This window comes from Echinops telfairi, unplaced genomic scaffold (assembly GCF_000313985.2).
Source record: "Echinops telfairi isolate 266 unplaced genomic scaffold, ASM31398v2 ScPeMD7_7400;HRSCAF=8409, whole genome shotgun sequence".
NCBI classification, from domain to species: domain Eukaryota; kingdom Metazoa; phylum Chordata; class Mammalia; order Afrosoricida; family Tenrecidae; genus Echinops; species Echinops telfairi.
This window is the reverse complement of record NW_022111300.1, coordinates 31,069,312-31,090,742: the sequence shown is the minus strand read 5'-3', so window position 1 is coordinate 31,090,742 and position 21,431 is coordinate 31,069,312. Positions and strand designations below refer to the sequence as shown.

The window sequence follows — 21,431 nt, the reverse complement described above, 5'->3', positions numbered from 1 at the left end:
GACTCTCAGATTATTTCCTTTGAAGAGTTGTTGTAGTGGATTGAAAGGATCACTAGTTCTGGAGTCAAAGACTTGAGTTTCCATACTGGCACTTCCACACACACCTGGAAAAACCAAACTCACAGCCATGGAGTGGAAGCTGACTCACAGCAAGCTCATAGGAGAGGGTTGCGTTTCAGAGACTGTAAGTGTTTACATCTGGTAGTTTTGATTTGCCGCCTCTCCAGGTCAAGCCCAACCCATAAGCAATATGTCACCAGGGCTCCTGTGGATATACGACAAATATCTCTTTCTTATGAGACCAAATATGGTAGTTATAGAAACAAGATCTATTTCACAGAGATGCCTTCAACTTTAAAGAACATGTTTTGAAACGATTTTGTAATGTATGCCTTGGCATAAACATAAAAAGGAATCACAAGGCTTTATAGGACACTGCCCTTTTCAACACATTCTTTGAGGCCAGGAATGGTCTCTGTTATGTGTATCATGAGATTCCTATCCTGGAGCAGAGTGCCTTGGCCAGGTAAAGACATTCATAAATATTTGTATGATTGAGCAAATAAATGTATGAACAATTGACTTACTTTGGACCACAGGATCTTCCTATTTAAATCATCTTTAAAATCAAAACCAAAACCAAAGTGGTTGCCCTTGCGTGAGTTCCTGCTCACGGTGACTGCACACGCACATGGCTGGATAGAATTGCGCTCCACAGGGTTTTCAAGCTTGTCACTATTGGGAAGTTGGTCCCAGGTCCTCTCTTATGAGACACCCTGGGTGGGTCCAAATTGTGGCCAATAGCAAAATGCTTAGCTTGTTGTAACACCAGATGCTCTTAGCAGATTGCATGTTTATGTGCATATAGTGATAATCTAAACTCAAAGTTAATGTAAAGAACATTAACAGATATAAGTGAAGAAAACATAGATTCATGGTTCTGGCTAAATTTCTCGATCTTAACCTCACTAAAGCATTACGTTATGTAGAGATAGAAATTATCTTCCAAGGTTATTAAATTAATTACATTAGATGACGTTTGTAAATTAGTACCAGTGTGGGGCCCATCATCAGAATTCAATGACTTTTTTTTTCCTTTTTGGTCTGAGCAACAATTTCCCATCATCAATGAGGGGTAAACGGAGTTAATGAGAAATGAAAAGTGTTCTTGCCATGTCTAAAGATAAAGATCAGCTCAGCAATAATTACTACTACAGAGAGAGAGAGAGAGAGAGAGAGAGAATCCTTATCCTATTACTGGAGTTATGCAAAATTATAATATAAAATCTAAGATGAAATTTCTCATGTGGAGTGGTACAATTTGGCCATACACATAATATCTCAAAAATATAAACCCAAGAATTGCATGGAATTCCTCACAGACCAGAGTTGTTTGTAAAGTCAAATCACATGCCCAGCGTTTGTATCCCTCTGATTTTGGTGGACTTTGTTATGATTTTGATAGTAATTTTTATGTGCTAGAAACCCTAGAAACCCAAATACTGGGTTCATTGTATCTATAATCTTGTCTAGAAGGCATCAAACTTTTTATGTAAAGTGCCAGGCTTTGTGGGCTAAGTAAACTCAATACTTAATTCTGTATGAAAGCAGCCATAGAAAATGCAGGTATGAACAGGCATGGCTGTTCCAAGCACATTTTATCAAACCATGTGGTGAGTTTGAAATTACCTTGATTTGAATCCTTATTTCAGTTTGTTACCTATTAATCAGTCAGGGAGAGTTTTCACATAATTAAACATTACTACTTCAATCATATGTCACCTGAGGACCAAGCTGTGCTGCCCCGAGCCTGGCTTCTTCGGTCATCTCACAGGCACCTGGAAGTTGTAGCTCGAGAAAGGAAGACTGGAAAATCATTTAAATTATGACGCTGTTGTTCCTTAAAAATGAGGATGAAGAGACTTTATCTCCTGTGTTTTGGACACGTTATCGGAGAGACCAGTTCCCGGAAAAGGAGGGATGCTTGGGGAAGCCGAGTGGCAGTGGAAAAGAAGAAGACTCTTGATGACACAGGTAGACCCGGAGGCTATAACCATTACGAGTAGGATGCAGGGCAGGGTAGCACATCGTTCTTTGGTTGCATCAGGTTGCTTTGATTGGGAACTGATTCTATAGCACTCAGCTACAGCATATTCCTAACTCTACATTGCATACACTTTCTTCCCCATGCCATGCTCATAATTAGTATGTTTGAGCCCATTGTTGCAGCCACTGTGTCTATATACTTGTGGGCAGGTACCTCAAACATCCCAGTTAATAGAATGCACATTTCCTTTCTCCATACCTTTCTCGTCCTACCAATCAGAATAAACATTCTTTCATCTGTGTGTGTGTGTGTGTGTGTGTGTTGTTAGAGGACTTTTCTTCCACTCATCTTTGAAGTTCACTAATAGTGATTGACAAAGACTTCCAAGGTCTCCTTTTATGAGAAACCACAAATTAAGGTAAAGAAATTAATCCAAATAGTGGGAAAAAACAAAACAGAAACCAATAAATGGCAGCGATAGATATGAATGATCAAAGAAAATTTTACTTGACATCATATTCAATAAAAGTGAGATAATATTTTCAACTATTGGTTAATATCAAAATTAAGATTTATTTTTTGAGAAATCAGAAACTCAGCAAGTCTAATTTTATTTATCCTTACTTTGGTATCATGGCAACAAGAATTCCTGGTGGAGCGTGCACACACACACACACACACACACACACACACACAGAGGAATATCCGGTTTGTTTTACGTCGCTTTTTTCTTTTTTTTAGAATATACACAACAAAATACATACCAGTTCCAATTGTTTTTACAAGTACCGTTCTGTGATTGTTTACAGATTTTTAGTGGTGCAACCACTCTCACTGGAATTTTCTGTGTTGTTACATACGTTAACATAATCTTACTGCAGCCTTCACCCACGCCCCCCACAAGGTTCCCATCTAATAATTTGGTATTCCAGTGTAAATTTGATTCTTTACAAATAGTTCTTTAAAAAAACCTTTGAGGACTATATTGTCTAAAGCAGTCATTTTTTTAAAATAGTAAAACTAAACTATTGTTTGATTCCTAGAAAATTTCAGGGGATATTTTGGGTTAAAATTCAGAAATTCCCTTTGGGTAATATTTTAAAGGATTTATCCAGTCCCCATGTGAGGTACTTAATTGTGCCAACCTGGCATGTCGGGTTAATTGAAGAGCAGACAGATAAATGGCTCAATAAGCCTCGCCTTTCTAGTTCTTGGGTCTCTTGCTTTCTGATGGTCAGACCAGGGTGCAGCTGCCCTAGCCAGTTCTCTGCTTCAGCTGGGAATGCTCACTTCCTGCAAGACATCCCCAAGAAGAAACAGCATGGATCTACTCCGATGCAACCCTGGGTTCTGGAGCAGCCATGTGGAGACCCCTGACAGCGCTGAGATGCTTACACATTCACTGATTTGGCTTTACTCCTGTAGTCAGCATCATAATGTGTGTTTTGTGAGATGAAGGAGGACTTTGTGGATTGGTGTTGGACATATGGGTTAATGTTGGACTTGTGGGCTTGGGCAGCACTGGGCTGGGATGTTTCTTGATGTACACTTACCCTTTATAAAAAAACTCTCTCTTATACATGAGTTTCTGTGGATTTGTTTCTCTAATGTACCCAGACTAACACACCATGGTTCCAGGAACTCTGGACTTCATGGTAATTTGACTCTCTGTTGGGCATTTCCCCCCTTTTTGTTTAAAATTCTACGAAATCTTCGAACAAAACTCACAATAATAGCTGAGCACTATTCAGTTCTTCTGGTCTCCTGGGAAATGAGGATGTTCTTCTTGGGGCTACCAGCCACACATTCTTATCTTATAACTATGCTCCTGCACCCTCTGAAAGAAGCCCTGATAGCAGTGATCAGACACTGGACTGCTAAGTGAAAGAAATAGGTTCAAAGTAACAATCACTCTACAGCAGAAAGACTTGGTGGTCTGATTCTGTAAAGATTCACACACTCAGAAACTCTACGGGACAGTTCCACTCTGACCTCCAGGACTTTGGGCGTCAGGATTCCCTCAGCGCAACTAATGCAATGGGTGTGCCTCACAGATGAGGAAATACATACGCCTTGCTAATATTTGTCTGTTCTATAGAGATACTTTGGAAAGAAGCCAATATTCAGTGGGCCACTTTGTCTGCTCTAATGATGGAGCTTGTGAGATCTAGAAATTCCATGAGATTCCTGTGATTCATGCAATATGATAAACATTGGCACAGGGACTTCAAGAAAACATGTAACTGGGTGGAAAGAGGCTTTCAGTAACAGAATCTTGCTTTGTCGTCATTAGATGCAGTCATTTTTATCCTCCTTCACTAGAACTGGTCGCAGGTGTTTTAATCTTTGCCAGAAGCAGTTCTGCAGACCTATGATTTGAGAGAGATTGGGTTTGAACTGACAATCTTTAGATGAGCAGCTGATTTCAAACTCCTATAACCACCTAGGTTTCATAAAGGCTGGGTAGGTGAGTATTCAGTTACTGAGTGAGATTCAAGTTGTATTCAGAAAAATGTGTGGAATAAGTCTTCCGAAGAGTTCAGGGAGATCACTTTAGATCTCGTCACTGACATCAGATGGATTTGGGCTGAAAGCAGAGATTATCAGTAAGAAGTTTATCTTGAAGAACTGCAAATAAATAAATAAATAAAGGATAAAATGTATCTGTTTATTTATGTTTCATTGGCTATGCAAGTTATTACATTTTGTGGATTATAAAAGATATGTTTAGTATCATAAAATAAATGAGAACCCAAAACACTTCATTGTGCTCACGTCAACCTATTCATTGAATAAAAGGAAAGCACTCATTTAACTGCAACATGGAGATATTACATATGTTCACGTGAGGGAAGCCAGTGTCAAGTTTGTATCCTCTCACCATACTTATTCCATATGGGTGCTTAGTAAATGAACAAAGAAGCTTGACAATATGAAGAACAACGTAGCTTCAGGTATGTATAGAAAACATTGTTAATCATCTGTGAAATGAAGAGTTTGGCTTACTTGCTGAAAGTGAAATCTTGAAGTACCTATTGATGAAGATCAAAGACGACATCCTCAATGGTTTTACCCTTCAACAAAAACACACAAAACAGCAGCAACTCAAATCCTTACAATTTGATTAGTAAGTGTGGTCTTAAGGTTCTTGATTTTTCCTCTCTGTGGTCTGATATCAACTGGAATGACTACACAGAACTGAAAGACAAAATTCATGATTAAATGGTTAATTACAGACATTAACAAATGTCAATGCTAGTGAGAAATGCTCAGGGTTGAGCTGTTTACTATATGTTACAATGTTCTTCCACATCTGTTCACAAACGCATACAGGGTATACCACACTGCTATAAACCTCAACCGGAAGCAATTCAGCTTAAGCTCCCTTGGTCAGCGAACCCATCTCCATGAATTAAGTGCCCAGAGGCCTCTCACTCTAGTAAGCTTCAGCACAAACCCAGCTCCATCTCCATGCACAAATCCAACTTCTCCAATTACGTACCCAAAGGCACCTGGTTCTGCAAGTCAGTCTCCTGCATAAAAGCATTCCTCTTTTCTTACTGCAGGGTTAGGAAGTCCGTCACTCTGCTCCATGCTTCAGCTTCTGGTTCTGCTGCTGCCCCTCTGATGGCTCAGCTGTCTCAGAGGGTTCATTTTATACACAGGAGGATGGCAGCCAAGGGAATCGTATTCATAATTATAAGTGAGTCCTATCAGTATCTTCCGCACCTTCTTACCAGACCCATACAGGGACCGATGTTGGGTGAGAATTGGGGACTTTAGCTAGAAGAGCCACATTAAACAATCCATGGAAGCAACAGCATGTTAAATGAACAAAATATGGAAGGTCTGAAAAAACGAATTTAACTTGGATTCATAATCACTTTCCCTAAGAGCAGCAGTCAGAAAATGAAATAACTTATTGTTATGGGTAAATCTGCTGCAAAAGATCTCCTTAAAAATTTTAAAAATAGATATCACTGGCTCAATTTCATATGCATGCAAAAGATGGGCAATGAATAAGGAAGATTGAAGAAGAAGTGATTCAAGAAGAATTATTCCACAATATTGGATATGCTATGGATTGCCTGAAGAATGAACACATTTGTATTCGAATACAGCCATAATATTCTTTATATACAAAAATGGTGATACTTGGTCTCATCTATTTCTGACCTGTCATTAAGGTTGACCAATTCCTGGCAAAGGATCTTATGCTTGGCAGAGGAGAGGGTCAGTGTAAAACAGGACAATCCTGAGGGAGACCTACTGCAAGCCTGGTCTCAAACATAGCAACCCTCTGAGGGTGGCATAGATCCAGGCAACGTTTTCCTCTGTGGTTCATGTCACTAGGATTCAGAACTGATGCAAGGAGACCTCTTAACAGCAATTGTAGAAGATGAACTCTTCCTTTCTAGGTATCCCTTTGTGTACCTCTGCCCTAACTGTCAACGAAAGCAGCTGCTCCAAGCAAAGCTACCCAGACCCAGCCTGGCGGTGCCATCGTTTTGAATGAAAATTGAACAAAAGCCAATTAAGAGTTTTGCTTTCACCTATACTGAAAATATCTAAATTAGCTGTACTTGTAGCATAAATTTTGTTAGATAATTAGTCTCATGGACTTTTGCCAGAGGCCTGTTTCCTCCTTCCCAGCACTTTACTGCAGCAGTTGAAATACTAGACAAGCACTCTAACAGCAAACTATATTAAGAAGTTTAATTAGTAGGAAACAAAATATTATATTGGTATTAAGCATTGTTAGCTAGATTGCATTTGAAAACTGGCAACTACTTGGTCTATACAATCTTTTATATTGCTGGGAATTATAATTGTTTCTTTCCATTTCTTACTTATGAAAAACTAAACAAAACAAAATAACTTCAAAACCAAACTCAACTCACTGCCATCAAGTCAGATCTGACTCATAGTAACCCTACAGATCAGAGGAGAACTGCCCCTGTGGGTTTTTGGAGCTGCTAAAAAAATATCTATCTATATCTATATCTATATCTATATCTGTATCTGTATCTGTATCTGTATCTGTATCATCTGTATCTGTATCTATATCTATATCATCTATATATATGATATCTGTCCATATCCATATCTATCATCTATATCTAGATCTATATCCATATCTATAGCTATATCTATCTATTGAGATAGATAGCTATAGATAGATAGATAGATAGATAGATAGATAGATAGATAGATAGATAGATAGATAGATAGAACAAGCTCTGGTCAGCTGTATAAAAAAAAAATATTGCAGGATTTATTTTTCACCCGTCTGTTCTACTCTCATTCTTCAAGTGATATATCAGAATCACCTAGAAGATAAAATAATTTTACACTAATTAATGACAACAAATTGTTGCAGAATTCCCCTACTTTAGACATATTTCTGCAAATCAGCATTTGTTATTTCCTAATTATTTCAATAGACAGTCATCTTGAACTTGAACAAAGATCCCTAGAATACCAGCCATATACACAAATTCAGACTTATCACCAGCATTTATAAATCCAGGCTCAGGGAAAGAACTCAGCCTGGGGAGACATGCATGGTCTTAATATAGTGAATGTTTAGCCAGCCCTGGCTATCACAAAGAGCTGTAAATATTTTATGGATGCAAAAAGCCTCATCGTTCTCCCTTGGGGAAGCTGGTGGTTTTGAACTGCTGACCCTGTGGTTAGTAAACCAAGATCTCCTTTTGAAGGGCTGTAATTCTTTGTTTAGTCTCACTCGTTCTCAGAGATCTCATTACATGTGCTGGTTTCTGTCTCAAGAAACCTGATACTTAAATTTCTTATCTTCTCAAAACTAGCCTGATCCTAGAACAGACATCAAACTTTGGTAGCTGTTCCGAAAACATTAGGGGGTTGCTACATATCCTTTGCCTTGAAGTTGCTCCTGACACTGAGTGACTCTGGGAAGCAGATAGAACTGCCCCTGTGGCCTGTCAAAGCTAGCATCATTACGGAAGCATTTGTTGTCTCTTCATTCCATGGCTCAACTGGCGGGGTTGAACTTCACTGCTGCTCACGTGTGCCAGTTGGTAGCCTCTTTCCCCTTTGCTGGAAGCGACACCACCCTGTGTTGTAATGCGCAGAGCTGGTCATCCCTTCCTTGTTAGCCTATATTTCAATGGAAGTAAACAAAGAGATATTTCCTGATGTTCCCTGGAGATGAAGGGGTTCCAGAGGGCCTTGCAGTCAAAGTCCTCCCTGCATGAGTCACAAGGTGCGCTCTATCATTTGCCCACCGTTTTGTTTCCCTGGGAGCAAAATATTTGTATCCTGGTAAATGTGATACTTTTGGTTCGTAGCTTTCTCCTGACAAAGAATAAACTTCATGTTATTTTTCTGATTGGGTTGATCAGCAATCTAATCTATTATAAATAATTATTGTTATCTTAAGTATTCTTTCAGGAACATGGGTTTAGCTTCTATGACAGGATTCTTCTCCTATCTATTTTTTTTCTTAGTTAAAACACAAAGTATCTATTGATACTTGTAATCCTCAGAATATTGAGGATATAGTCATGCATCATTTAATGCCCAGGATACACTCTGTGGAATGAGCTGTTATGTGATTTGAATGTTGTACAAACACCTTATTTTCCTGTACCTGCTTTTTTTTTACTCCCCCGCCCCCCCAGCTTCTGAAACAAGCTTTGTGCCTGTGCAATGCTTGTTTGGGAACTGAGAGAGATTACAATTTTTTTTTTATCTGAATACAAAAACAAACCCAAAATAAGATAAGGCTCATAGCTCTCACGGGAGCTGACCCTTCATCAGCTTGGAGCAATGTTTCTTACTTTCTGAGGGTCATTATGATTGTGCTGTGTGACATGTCTAAATTACCCGCAACAGTTTTCACTCATTTTCTGTCTACATGTTGCTTAGCCACCTTTTGCTGCACTTCAAAATCAGTACTTCTTGGCCTCTAGCAAACAGTAGTATTGGGGAGTCATAATGAATTTCCTGGTCATACTTTCTAAAGAAAATGCTATCATACTCAAGAGCCATGTGATGTGCAAAATCAGGTGCTGCTGCTTACGTGTTCAAGCTTACACTGTTATATAGTGAACTTTATGGAAAGTACAGTTCACAAACAAGCCAGAAACAGAGGCATTGGTTGACTATCGAGACATATGTATCCTGGGTTATAACTGTATCATTATAGGCCTCACAATGAAATCACGTTGTACACAGGAGACATGCGATAACACACGCTGGATATGAAGAGCTAGACATTTGCTATGTTCTGTTAACTAATTGGGGTTTCTGAATTCTATTATAGCCTGATAGGACCATGAGTATATATGCAGTCGGGTGTTGGCTGAACAGACAGTGTGCCACACATAACTGTCGTCATCATTATGTAATACAATTTCCTTTTGTCCCCTCGGTGAATTTATTTATTTTTGTTTGAAACTCATCCATGCTCTACAAGAGCATTTAGGTCAGTTTCAATGTAGCTTTCCCTCATTGTTTAGCTTTTTAACTTGTAAGTAAATTCGCAAATTACTCACAAAAACAAAAGCAAAAAAAGGAACCGTGAAAAGTAACATTATTAGAAGTTTTCAAATATTTAAGGTATTTTAGGAAGGTATACTCACTCAGAATAGGCAATATCGTCTGGATGCAATGAGCTACTTATCAACGGCAATATGTGCATTTGGACCATACGAATAAACAAAAACAACTAGTTATCATTGAATTGATTATGTATCATATTGAAATTGTAGGACACAGAACTGGCCCATAAGGTTGAAAAGGTTAGAATATTTTTGGAAGTAGGTTACCACATCTGTCTCTTGTCCAGTGGCCAGTAAGTTAGCACCCAAGGGCTTAACGCCTGTGCTCGCAGCATGGGTCATTTCGTTTACGTGATCAATTCCACTCTGCTCATTAGAATTTAGAGGGAGGCTATCTCTCTTCACATTCATTTTCTGACTCATTTAATACTTGTGAAACCTCAGACATTTCTTCTTATGTAACTGACAGCACAGTTTGGCTGCTGAACCCACCAGATGCTGAAGCCAGTGAAAGGGTCTGCTGCTGCCTGGACTCATCCCAAGGAGCCAGGGAGCATCATTTGCAGAGAACCCTTCCCACCTGTGGTCTGAGAGGGTTGTGCTGAGAAATAGGGTGACAATTGTGACAATTGTATGACTTTGGAGATGGGAAAGGGGTCAAGGAGCCAAGAAATGGGAGCAGCCTCTAGAAGCTGAAAAAGGCAAGAAAACAAATCCTCTCCAGACCAAAATCCGAAAGAAACAGCTTTGCTGATATTTTCCTTTTATACCGATGTCAAGCTTGGACCTTCAGAATTCTAAGAGAATGCATCGGTGTCGTTTAAAGCCATAGGAGTGCTGGTGGTGGTTTGTTAAAATAGCAATAAAAAACTAATACATAGGGATACAAAATAACATTTCATATTTATCTATTAGAACAGTAATTGTTATACATCTTGGCTATTCATATCTTTATTGTATGTAAAATTATTGTTTATAATATTTTATTGACTCATTTGTTTTTAGAAATTCTATAGATAGCTTGAAATTTAGATGGTTAGGCACATTATATTTTTTTCTGACAGAATTTAAAAACGTTTGTATATGGCTTGCTTAATTATATAGAATTCCTTTTTCCTCAATAAATAATTAAATATGATGACTTTTGGTGTTAAAAATTGTTGAATTGTATCCTCTTTAGGAAAGCCTTATCACCACCAGTTTATTAAAGCATAATTTTCCCTTTTTTTCTAGGATTCTTAGCTATTTGATCCATATGTAATTTATTTGTCTTTGTACAGGATGAAGAAAGTGTGAATGTATAAAGTGTGAATGTTTATGTTCATAAATAAAGAGCTAATTATCCCACATTGTTGAATCTACTCACTTCCCTGTGATGTAAAATATCACTTCTATTAAAATTCTACCACATATATTATCATGCATCATAATTTTCACTTGTTCCCTTGATGTATATGTTTATTTCTGTACCAATTTCATACTTTTCCTATAAGTTTAATTAATAGAACTTTAGTTGTATAATTTTATTACCCACAATAGCACATCATTCATTATTTCCTTCCACCTCAAAGGTTTTCTGGCTATTCTGCAGGTTTTTGAACCATGTCTATTTCTTCTTAAATTGATTCTATTTAGTTGTTTCCTGGCTATTGTAAAAGAAGCCCTGCTGACCTATTGGGTATGCTTTGGCTGCTAACCTCAAGGTCAGCAGTTCGAAGTCACCAGCCTGTTCCACAGGATTTGGTTGGTGTGAAAACACATGTCCTCATTTATTAAGTGAGATTATTAATAATAGAAAAATCTGTATGGGGCTGTTATAAAAAAGAATATTTTAATGTGCTTAAAGACTCAGAAGCCCTGGTGGCACATTGTTACCTGCAAGATCAGCTGAAACCACCAGCCACTCTGTGGGGAGAAAATGAGGCTTTCTACTCCCATAAAGAGTCCCCATCTCAGAATCCCCAGGGACAGTTCTACTTTGTCCTATAGTGTCACTATGAATTGAAATCTAGTCCATGGCTATGAGTTAGGTGAAAGATTCAGAAAATAAAACTACTGCATGGGATTTTTCTAATATTAATGTTTTTTTTAATTATCTAGAGCTATTTTAGAGATTCTTTGATGATCCATAAGGAAGATGGTGCAGGGTCAGACAATGCTTCTTTCTGTCATACATATGGCAACTGACAACAATTATATTGATATACAATAATACAGCTTATGCAGTCTGGTCACTAGCCCTGGGGCCAGAGTATGTTAATGCCCTGTGCTACTAACCTACCCTGGAAGGTCAGGTGTTCAAAGCTGCTAGCCACTTGCGGGAGAAAGATGCGGCTTTCTTGCTCCTGTACAGAATTACAGCCATACATGGTCACTCTGCATCTGAATGCACTCATGGCAGTAAGTTTGAGGAGTTTCTGTAGTCTGTCAGTGTTGTCTCTACTTTCTGATCATTGTTAACAGTGCTCATTCCATTTGTATGACTGACTCCTTGGCCTCACCCTCCACTTTAGAAGGAATCAGAGCACTGACTGGCAGCAGCACCTGGACTTCCTGACCAGACACTGATAATGATAATTGCTGTCAATATTTAGTAGACACCCTGTAATGAACTTCTTTTCTCCAGTTAATCTTATTTGCCTAATAGTTTTTGTCATAGATGGTATTAAATTTTTCATCAAATTGCTTGTTGTAACAATGGAATCAATTTCTTTAATTTTCTAGTATGATTGCTATATTCCTTAAATATGAATAAAGTTTCAATACCTCTTTTAGATAAGTACACAGAAAGTTAGGGTTAGAAAAATAAATTTGTAAGCTTGAAAAGAATTATCATTTTATGCTTTCCTAAAGAGTAAAGATCTACTCTTTTGTGTATATGTGTATGCTATAAGTATTATTAGTATATATATTGGCTGCATGTTTACATATGGGATTTCTAAAACATGATGCATGGTACACACTCTTGGCCAGAACTCTAGAATGTACTAAAGAAATAGGTGTTGTTTGGCACTAACGAGTTGGCGGGTTATTTACCAACAGCACTATGGGTAGATTATGACTTACATGGTATCAGGTGATCATGTCAGTGACTTCTCCCACAAGCAGGCCAGCTGCTTCACATTGCAGCGGGGTAATAGTGCAAAGCTTGCAGACGAAGCATGTACTGGATGGGCCATTAATGAGAGAGTCGATATGGAACTGAGATTTCTAGACTACTTCAGCCCATATTTGTCACCTCTGCTTGCCTCCATTAACTCTGTTTTGTGAATATCAACTATTTGAGACCTATGAGTCATTTTAATAATGGAGCATGAAAGTAGTTAATAAGTAGTTTTCCAATATGCCTTCCATTTTTAGTTGAATAGCAGGTGTGGACCTATTTTACATATATTCACACGTATTTACAGAAAACATGTAAAAAAACATGTAAAATTTGAGAATATAGATTCTTTGTTCTTCAATGTTCATAGACTTCTCTACCAGTTTCTGTATTTGATAGGTCACCTATAGCATGAGTCATATCAGTCACATGGTATGGTTACAAAATTACACATTTCTCCTTTTTTCCAATTATTTTCTTATCTATCTGAAAACTATCTGTTAATATGTGTCAACCTTTGGTTTTTAAATAAATAAGCTCTTGAAGAAAAGCAATGTCAATCTGTTTCCCCAAAATTATCTATGGAAAACCCTATGAACTTCTTCTCTGACGTCCTAGTACATGGAGAGTCATGAATCCGGTGTTAACTTAATCGCAACTGTTGCTGATTTGAAAAATAAAACCAAACTCATTGCCATAAAGTCTGTGCTGACTCATAGTGACTTTACGGGACAGGGTAGAACAGGGCCTGCAAGTGTCAGAGTATGGCAGTCGTTACGAAAGCCCGTCTTTCTTCCGCAGAATGGCAGCTGGTTTCAAACTGCTGACCTTGCCTTTTGCAGCCCGACACATAACCACTACCCCACAAGGGCTCCTTACCCTTACTTGATAAGTATTTCCTGATAAATACTTATCTGGTCCTATATTTTAAACTTAATATTTTGGTGTCATGTTTTCTTTCATCTGTTTCTTCTAATAGCATAGAGCTTGGTGTTCATTTGTACCATCTAATATTTTTTTTAATGAAAACTGCGTATTTTGTGGCCTATGCATAGACTTTTCATTGCCATCTAATTTTTCTTCTTGTGAATTCTACTTTCTTACTTTTCATTACTGTGAGACTTCCTGTTCTTTATATTAAATGTCTTTTTCTTTTATTTTTTCCTGCCTTTTATCCTATATTGTCTTCACTGTCTCTTCTTTCCATTATTATGTGAAAGAATATTTTGGAATAAATATTTATGAAGTAAAGTTCATGAAAGTCAAAAGCTGTGCAGGGCAGATGAAAACCTGGTTCCAGAAGGAAATTTTAACACTGTTTTCACTAAAATGAGAGAAGTGGAACTGTCCATTTAACTGTCACTCTGAACCAATGACTCTCAGGTTTTATAACTGCATACACTTTTTTTCAATATTAAATTTGCCATTGCCCATATGGTAAAACCGAGACCCATAACATTTAAACAATTTGTGGGTAAAGACACAACCAGTCACTGCAGCACATGGATGCATGTAATCAGGTGTGTTAACCTCAAATTTCTTTGAATAATGTCTTACCAGATTGTTATGTGATCTGAAGAATAAGTACTTCAGAGCAGACATGGAATATTTTTAGGGTCTTCTAACTTACTTTAAACACATGTAAATAACATTTATTGAATATTGAGGACACTGCATAATACATTATAGGTGAGCAGAAAGAACATAATTCTGGAATATTGAACATTTGCATTAAATCATGGTTTTCAGCGCCAATGACTAATGCTGAGATATTGGGCTTGCAAACATTACTTTTCTTTTTACTTGGATTCTACTTTGTGCATTTATAAAATGGAGAATAAGTATGTCTTCCAAAGGACTTATGTCAAGACTAATTGAAATGCATAATTAAGAGGCTAATAGAAGTTGAGTCACATAATAGATACAGATTAAAGTTTAGCTATTCCTAATGTTACATACAGTCATTAATTCTAAGAACAACTTTGAGGATCCATATTATTATCTTAATACTATATGTGAGGATATTTGGTCTCAGAGACATGAAACACAGAATGAACTGTCATATAGTTAATAAGTGGTACAGCCAAATTTAGCGTGGAAGACTGTGGAATTCTGCACCTTTTCCGCACCTCCCCGCCCCGCTCCCCCGGGATTTTTGTAATTCGGAGTCAGAATCCGGTAGCAAATGAACACTGCCTTTGATCTAAGCAGTCCTTTCCTTTTGGAATCTCTTGAGTTTATTTTTGCTCTTTGGTACTCCAGGCCACTGGGTTTAATTAAAGAGAACTGTGTTTCTCTGTCAGAAAGGCTTCAGGAAAAGGACCTATTTTTAATGATTTGGAAAATGAAGAATTAAACAAATGAGAGCCTGTAGCTGAAATTATTAGCACTGAGCTTGGATGATAATGGACAGAGAGAAATAAAGGCTCCACAGCAGAGCACATTTACTGCAGGAGAGAAGACCCCTTCACCCCTTCCCCCATTTATGTAAGAAATCTGAATTTAATAAAGTTGCTCAAATGACTATATTTTCCTGAAGACGTAGAAGTTCAGTTTAGGTAGGGTGAATTTGTTTGGTGAAAATACATTCTTACTGGTACATCAAAATTTATATCCAGAGACCTCTTTGCCATTTTTTTCTGTTGTATTAACACATGAGATTGAAATTGTATTCACTTTATAAACTTTGGGCGAAAGACAAGGCTTTCTACTCCCAACAAAGGTTGCTGTTTCTGAAACCCACAGAGGCACGTCACCTCTTCGTTTTAGCGCTTCCCGGAGTGGGCACTGCCGCCATCGCCGTGAATTTGCAGTTTTGTTCTTGGCTTTGAGCTCCGAAGACTAATGGAAACTGCTGGAGTAGGAACGGCGTCATTCCTTACGTGAAAGAAGAAAGTTTACTAGGTTGGCTCTTGAGTACATTGACATGCACAGTTTTCAAACTTCTCCTGAACATATTAATATTTTCGCTTAATTCTTTACCAGAATCGTTTAGGGAAGAGAGCCGGGAGGCATTTCTAAGGCCCAGAGGCACTGGGTGCCTTGCAAGTGTTTAAATAGCCATTTAATATCAGGGCTTGAATGATAGCCCCACTATTCAGACTTCTAGTTTTACCTTTGTTGCAATGTATATGGAATGGTTCAGTGAGGTGCCTATGTTTCATTGTGGCTGTTTTATGAGAAGGATAAGGCGCACTGTTAAAGAGAATCTTCTCTGAACTTGCGTCCTCCACGCATCCAGAGTTTGTGCAAAATCCACAAAGCTTTTCCACAAAAAGAGCTATCTGCCTTCATGGCTACATGCTTCCCTGGAGTCTGGAGTGTACAACACTCTGGAAAAGAGCATGTTAAGTTTCCATGAATGTGCAAATACACACACACACACACACACACACGTGTGTGCCTATATGCAAAAATCCGTTATATTTGAATAGTTTAAATACTATATTCTACAGGTGAAATACAATTTATGACAAAATTATTCCCTTGGAAATCTGGTTTGGGAATTTTATTTTATCTTTCTTTCAGGACCACTGAGATAAATAGGGCTAGTGAGTTTGAAATCCACTTAGTTTGGGGACCCAGAACATTCAGAAGGTTACTATCAGGTTTGTATGGAGAGGGACAGATTGAATTCATCTGCTTCACCTGAAGAAATGCATTTTGAAAGCGATCCCAGCAAAGCTGACTTCACCTACCTCCTAGTAGGACTCTAAATAGGAACCTGTTGGGTCTCGAGAACAAGGTAGACATGCCCTCCTGCAGACTCTTTCTTTGAGAGAGGTGGCCACGGAAGCAAGAAAGCAGGAGGAAGAACAAGCCACCTTGCTGGTGAGGTCTAACTTTGAATTTTTAACTTCAGTCTTCTGATGCCAACCACCTGGTCCTACTTAAAAAAAATTTATTACTTATGTAGGGACATAGCCCCACGCAAACTTCAAGCAACCTCAGATGAAGCCAACAGTTTAAAGATGCTTACTTCATAAACACAGTTAATGGGGAAAAATAAAATTGAACACACACACACACACACACACACACACACACACACACACACACACCATCTTCACCAGTCCCTTCCTCCATGCTGTTGTACAGTCAAATACTGAAACTTTTAGTTCTCTCTCTTTTTTCTTTTTCTCACTAGGAAAATGATCGGGCCAGTTCCCCTCCTTCGGGTCTATGAACGTAAAGTTCAAGATTCAATTGTATACTGAAGCAGACCATTGGAAAGCACAGTACACAGTGAACTGTAGCTCCCTCTCAAAAGAAAGGGAAGCAAAAATGCTTTGTTTTGGTCTCTCCAGGCTAAAAGAGGCATCCTTTGTTTTGTTTGTGTTTCTTTCTCTCCCCTGTCAATTGCAGTTATTCTACAATTTTGGTAAATATATCTGGCAGGAAAGTTTCACATTCTGACTTTGCCTGCCTCATCTTTCAGGTTTCTGATTTGAACTGAGTATGATAAATGAAACATATATCAGAGTCTGAACCCCTCATTCAGTTTCACACACACACACACACACACACACACGCGCACGCACGCACGCACGCACGCACGCACACACACGAACCTATCACAGCGGAGCTCCAGCGGATGCACCATTACCCTTCTTCCCATATAGACAGCACTCATTGGTAAAAAGACAGCATCCAAGAGTTATAAAACAGACCTAGAGAGTAAGACTTACTGAAATTTCCATCTACATTCTCCTATTATTTAGGTAATTAACACAGTTAAACAATAATTATCAGAACAAAAGTTGTATAAACTCAAAGGGAAAAAGAAAACAAAACTGAACAATGATTTGAGACCCAACCAATTTTGTATAAATCCTTGTTTATAACAATTTAATCAAAAGCTTCTTTCTGAGATTTCTTCTCTGATAGTTTTAATGATTGATATATTTTTTTAAAATGTGTTATACTTGTGTCTGGAGACTCTGGTTAACAATACTGGGCAGAGTTTAAAGCTAACAGCTTGGACTATAGAACATTCGTCACCTTATAAAACCGTAATATAATTTTTTTCTGAAGATGACCACGTCTTCATTAACTTTTGAAATAAACAACAGGCTCAAAAGATTACTCATTCTTTTGTTGATTTCAGCCCAATGTTCCTACATGTTCACACTAAAAAGTTCCATGAAGTTTACTTCAAGCAACAGGGGGCTGAGAACGCTGATTTCACTTATAGTCTGAGGTTTCTTCCCCTCTCTTTAAATATTTATACTGCCAATAAACAAACACAGATGTTAAAAGAGGAAAAAAGAAAACTAACTAAAAACTTTGCCCTGTGAAAACAGGCATATGGTAGGGATTTTCAGTGTGGTTTGGTTTGGAATATACTAAAAATGATGCAACTGTTTAATGGTTTTGCATAAGAAATGCAAAAACTCTGACTTATGTAAACAGTAAAGTTTTTACAAGTTGTCTAACCTATGCTACAAATAGTTATGTGATTGCATTTAGATAGATGTGGCAGAGCTATGAAAAGCTGAAAATATCTGGTAAAATAACCAAGTAAATTAATCAAATATGAGCAAGTAGAAAACAGTCATAAATAGATACCTTGTCTCTAGCTATAATGTCAGTTAATATAGCAGCAGGGAAAGCAATTAGGAAAGTAATCATTTGCATTTCCATTTATTTATACTTTATCATTGACAGTTAATGGTTTATGTAGCTATAAAGTTTCTAATTGATAACAACCCATAGAAAACTATTCTTAATGATTATTTGAAAGCTTGCATTTCTCAAATGGGGGCTGTAATCACTAATGGAGCCATGTTCTGATAACCTGAAATCAAAGCATTAGACATCCCTGACCATTTAAAACACAACTTTACCATAACTTTCAACGACAGGACAGTTGAACCACAAAAAAATAACAAGCAAATAGATGAGTCTATGCATTATTTACTTAGGGTAGGCCTGATTCTAGATTAGGTCTTTGACATGCATCACCATGAGTGGGGTTGGTGTGAATACAGAGAATCATAATGACTTTTATAAGCTATGCTTTTCTAATAACAAGTGGAACTACAGTCAATTGAAATGTATGTATATTCTTTCTAGGTATCAAGTAAAAGAATGGATTGAAGTGGACAGATTAGCTGCTCGATACCTGCTTAATTCATTACACTTGTTTTAGACTGGATTCTTTAGAGAAGCACGGCGTGTGTGTGTGTGTGTGTGTGTGCGTGTGTGTGTTTGTGCTCACTCACTGTCATCGAATCAATTCCAACTAATAGCCCTGTCTTTCTCCCTTGAAGTGGCTGGTACCTTTGAACTATTGACCTAGAGGTCAATAACCCAACTACTATACCAGTAGGATATATATGTATTCAAACATATAATATATACATGCACACATATGTGCATATACACATTTATACTCATCTACATATATATGCACACACAGAGAAAAAGAGACAAACAGAATGACTCACAGATGGAGAAGTATGTTTCAAATCGATGAATCACATGTTAAACTGGAGGATTTTTCTGATTGGCTTTGCTAAATAGGCTGAAAAAGCCAGTGTACTACAAACTTCAGAGATAGATCCAAGGTCAGTATGCCAGGCTTGCAACTGGAGAGACAAATAAATCAAACTTCTACTGGTTCCATATCCCAAGTTCTTCTAGTCAGACGTCAGGTCAGATGGCAAACAGCTGATGGCTCCTGTGATCATAAGGCAACATGGGAAGCCTTTGTTCAGATCCAAAGAAGCAGAGGTCTGTGAGACAGATGCAGACTGCATACACATCAAAAAGCAAGTAATCTTCCACAGCATCCTAATATTGGAAGTAGACCACACCCCTGAGGAAGTGGTCTCTCAATTGAATTAGGGTGTCATCTGACTAAGGGGATTACACATCACTCTAATCTTAAAACTACTTGGCTGCTCACAATAGATCCCATAATGGAGTTGACGACATTATGTCCGTTCACATCATCTGGGTTGCTAGGCCTCAGTCGCGAAAGGGCTGAGAATCCTGGCCCAGCCAACTTGACACAAAACCCAACTATGTTATCACCCTCTGCTCTGTCTCAATATGTTAACAACATGGAGGCCACTCCTATGGCTCAATGTATCCATGGTAAAGACGGTATTTTGTGTATAATAAACATTTAATAAATTCAACATTTGCTCATTTTTCATCTTCTGGTACATCACTTCAAAGTACATTGAATTCAATACACTGAGAAGTAATATTTCCTGAAAATGGTTGACTATTAATCGGAGAGTAATAGAAAGCCGAGGATATGGTTTAAATCTTTGTGTTTACCTTCTAGATGTGTGACCTTAGATAAGTTAAATTTTCTGAGTTCTAGTTCCTTTATGTATTCATCATGCAAAATAATTCATTATTTCCATTAGGATATTAACAATACCAACCTAATTAAAAAATGAAAATTCACTGCCATTGAGTCAATTCCAATTCCTAGGAAACCTACAGAACTTCCAGTTCCTAGGAAACCTAGAACTGCCCCTTTGGATTTCTGAGTCTGTAGAATCTCATCTTGCTCCCATGGAGGGTGGGTTTGAACTGCTGACCTAAGGGCTAACAACCCAACTCCTAACTGACTACGCCACCGGATCTGTATCATAAACACATAGTATGTACTATTTAAAGAACGCCGGTGGTGCTGGCAGTTAATCATCGGGCTGCTAACCACAAGAATGATGGTTCAAATTCATCAGCAGCTCCACAGGAGAAAGATGAGGTTGTCTGCTCCTATAAAACTTTATAGACTTGGAAATCCTGTATTGGGTCACTTTGACATCAATGAAATTAATTTTGAGTGAGGCAATCATTATTCCATCACCTGTGAACCAAAGACAGGCTATTCACATCTACCCAGTGGCTCTGCAGGAGAAATACCTTACCACCAGCTGATGTAAATACTCCAGTGTAAAATGTCAGACTCTAGTATATGGGGATCACTCACTGTGAGTCCAAAGTAACTCAGCAGTCCCCAGCCACAACATGCTAGTGAGGAAGTATTGCGTGCAATGGACAGCTTGCCTTGAGATTGGCATGTGGCTCCTATCAGCGATCCCTGCAATGATGCATCATGAACTAGACCTGCTTTAGCATAGATAACAGCCTCATCATTCATGATTTCTAAGATCCCCTCCTCCCCATCTCCCCTCTAAAAAAGTAAACGTAGATTTCTCTATTTTTCAAAATGAATTTTGGTCTGCTTTTGCTGTTATATCCTGTGGTAAAGCCTGTGATTTGAAGGGAAACAGAAAATGATCATGATGTCAGAGACATAAAGGGAAAAAATAAATTGATGGAATTGGAGCAGACTGGAACGAATTTTATTAAAATACCACATTCAGCAACTGTCAGCCTTTGTGGGAACTCTACTAGGTGATGGGATATGTTTATAAGTCTCAATGTAAATATTTTGAATTCCATTCTGTTATTTACGAGAAAGGTATTTCCAACAGACTGAAGGAAAGAGAAGGGAAAAAAGAAGAACAAAAGGCAAAGCTTCCAGCATTTCCCCCACGATGTGTTTGGTGAAGACATATCGTGAGAAGCAGTGTGACCGCCAATACTGGCAGCCTTCTCTACTACAAAAATCAGATGTCAAAAATGGTTTTACCTGTTCATTCATCTTAATTTATTTTTATTTTCCTTTTTTGTTCTCAAGGGACTCTTACAAATGCTGTGACTGACACCCTTTAGCTCTTTCTGGAAAAATAACTGAAGAGAACATTTT

At 38.0% G+C, this 21,431-nt stretch overlaps 1 pseudogene; it reads right to left on the bottom strand.

The window, feature by feature from the left end:
- Positions 1–7,550: 7,550 nt before the first annotated feature.
- LOC115871677 lies at positions 7,551–7,675 on the bottom strand (annotated as a pseudogene).
- Positions 7,676–21,431: the final 13,756 nt, after the last annotated feature.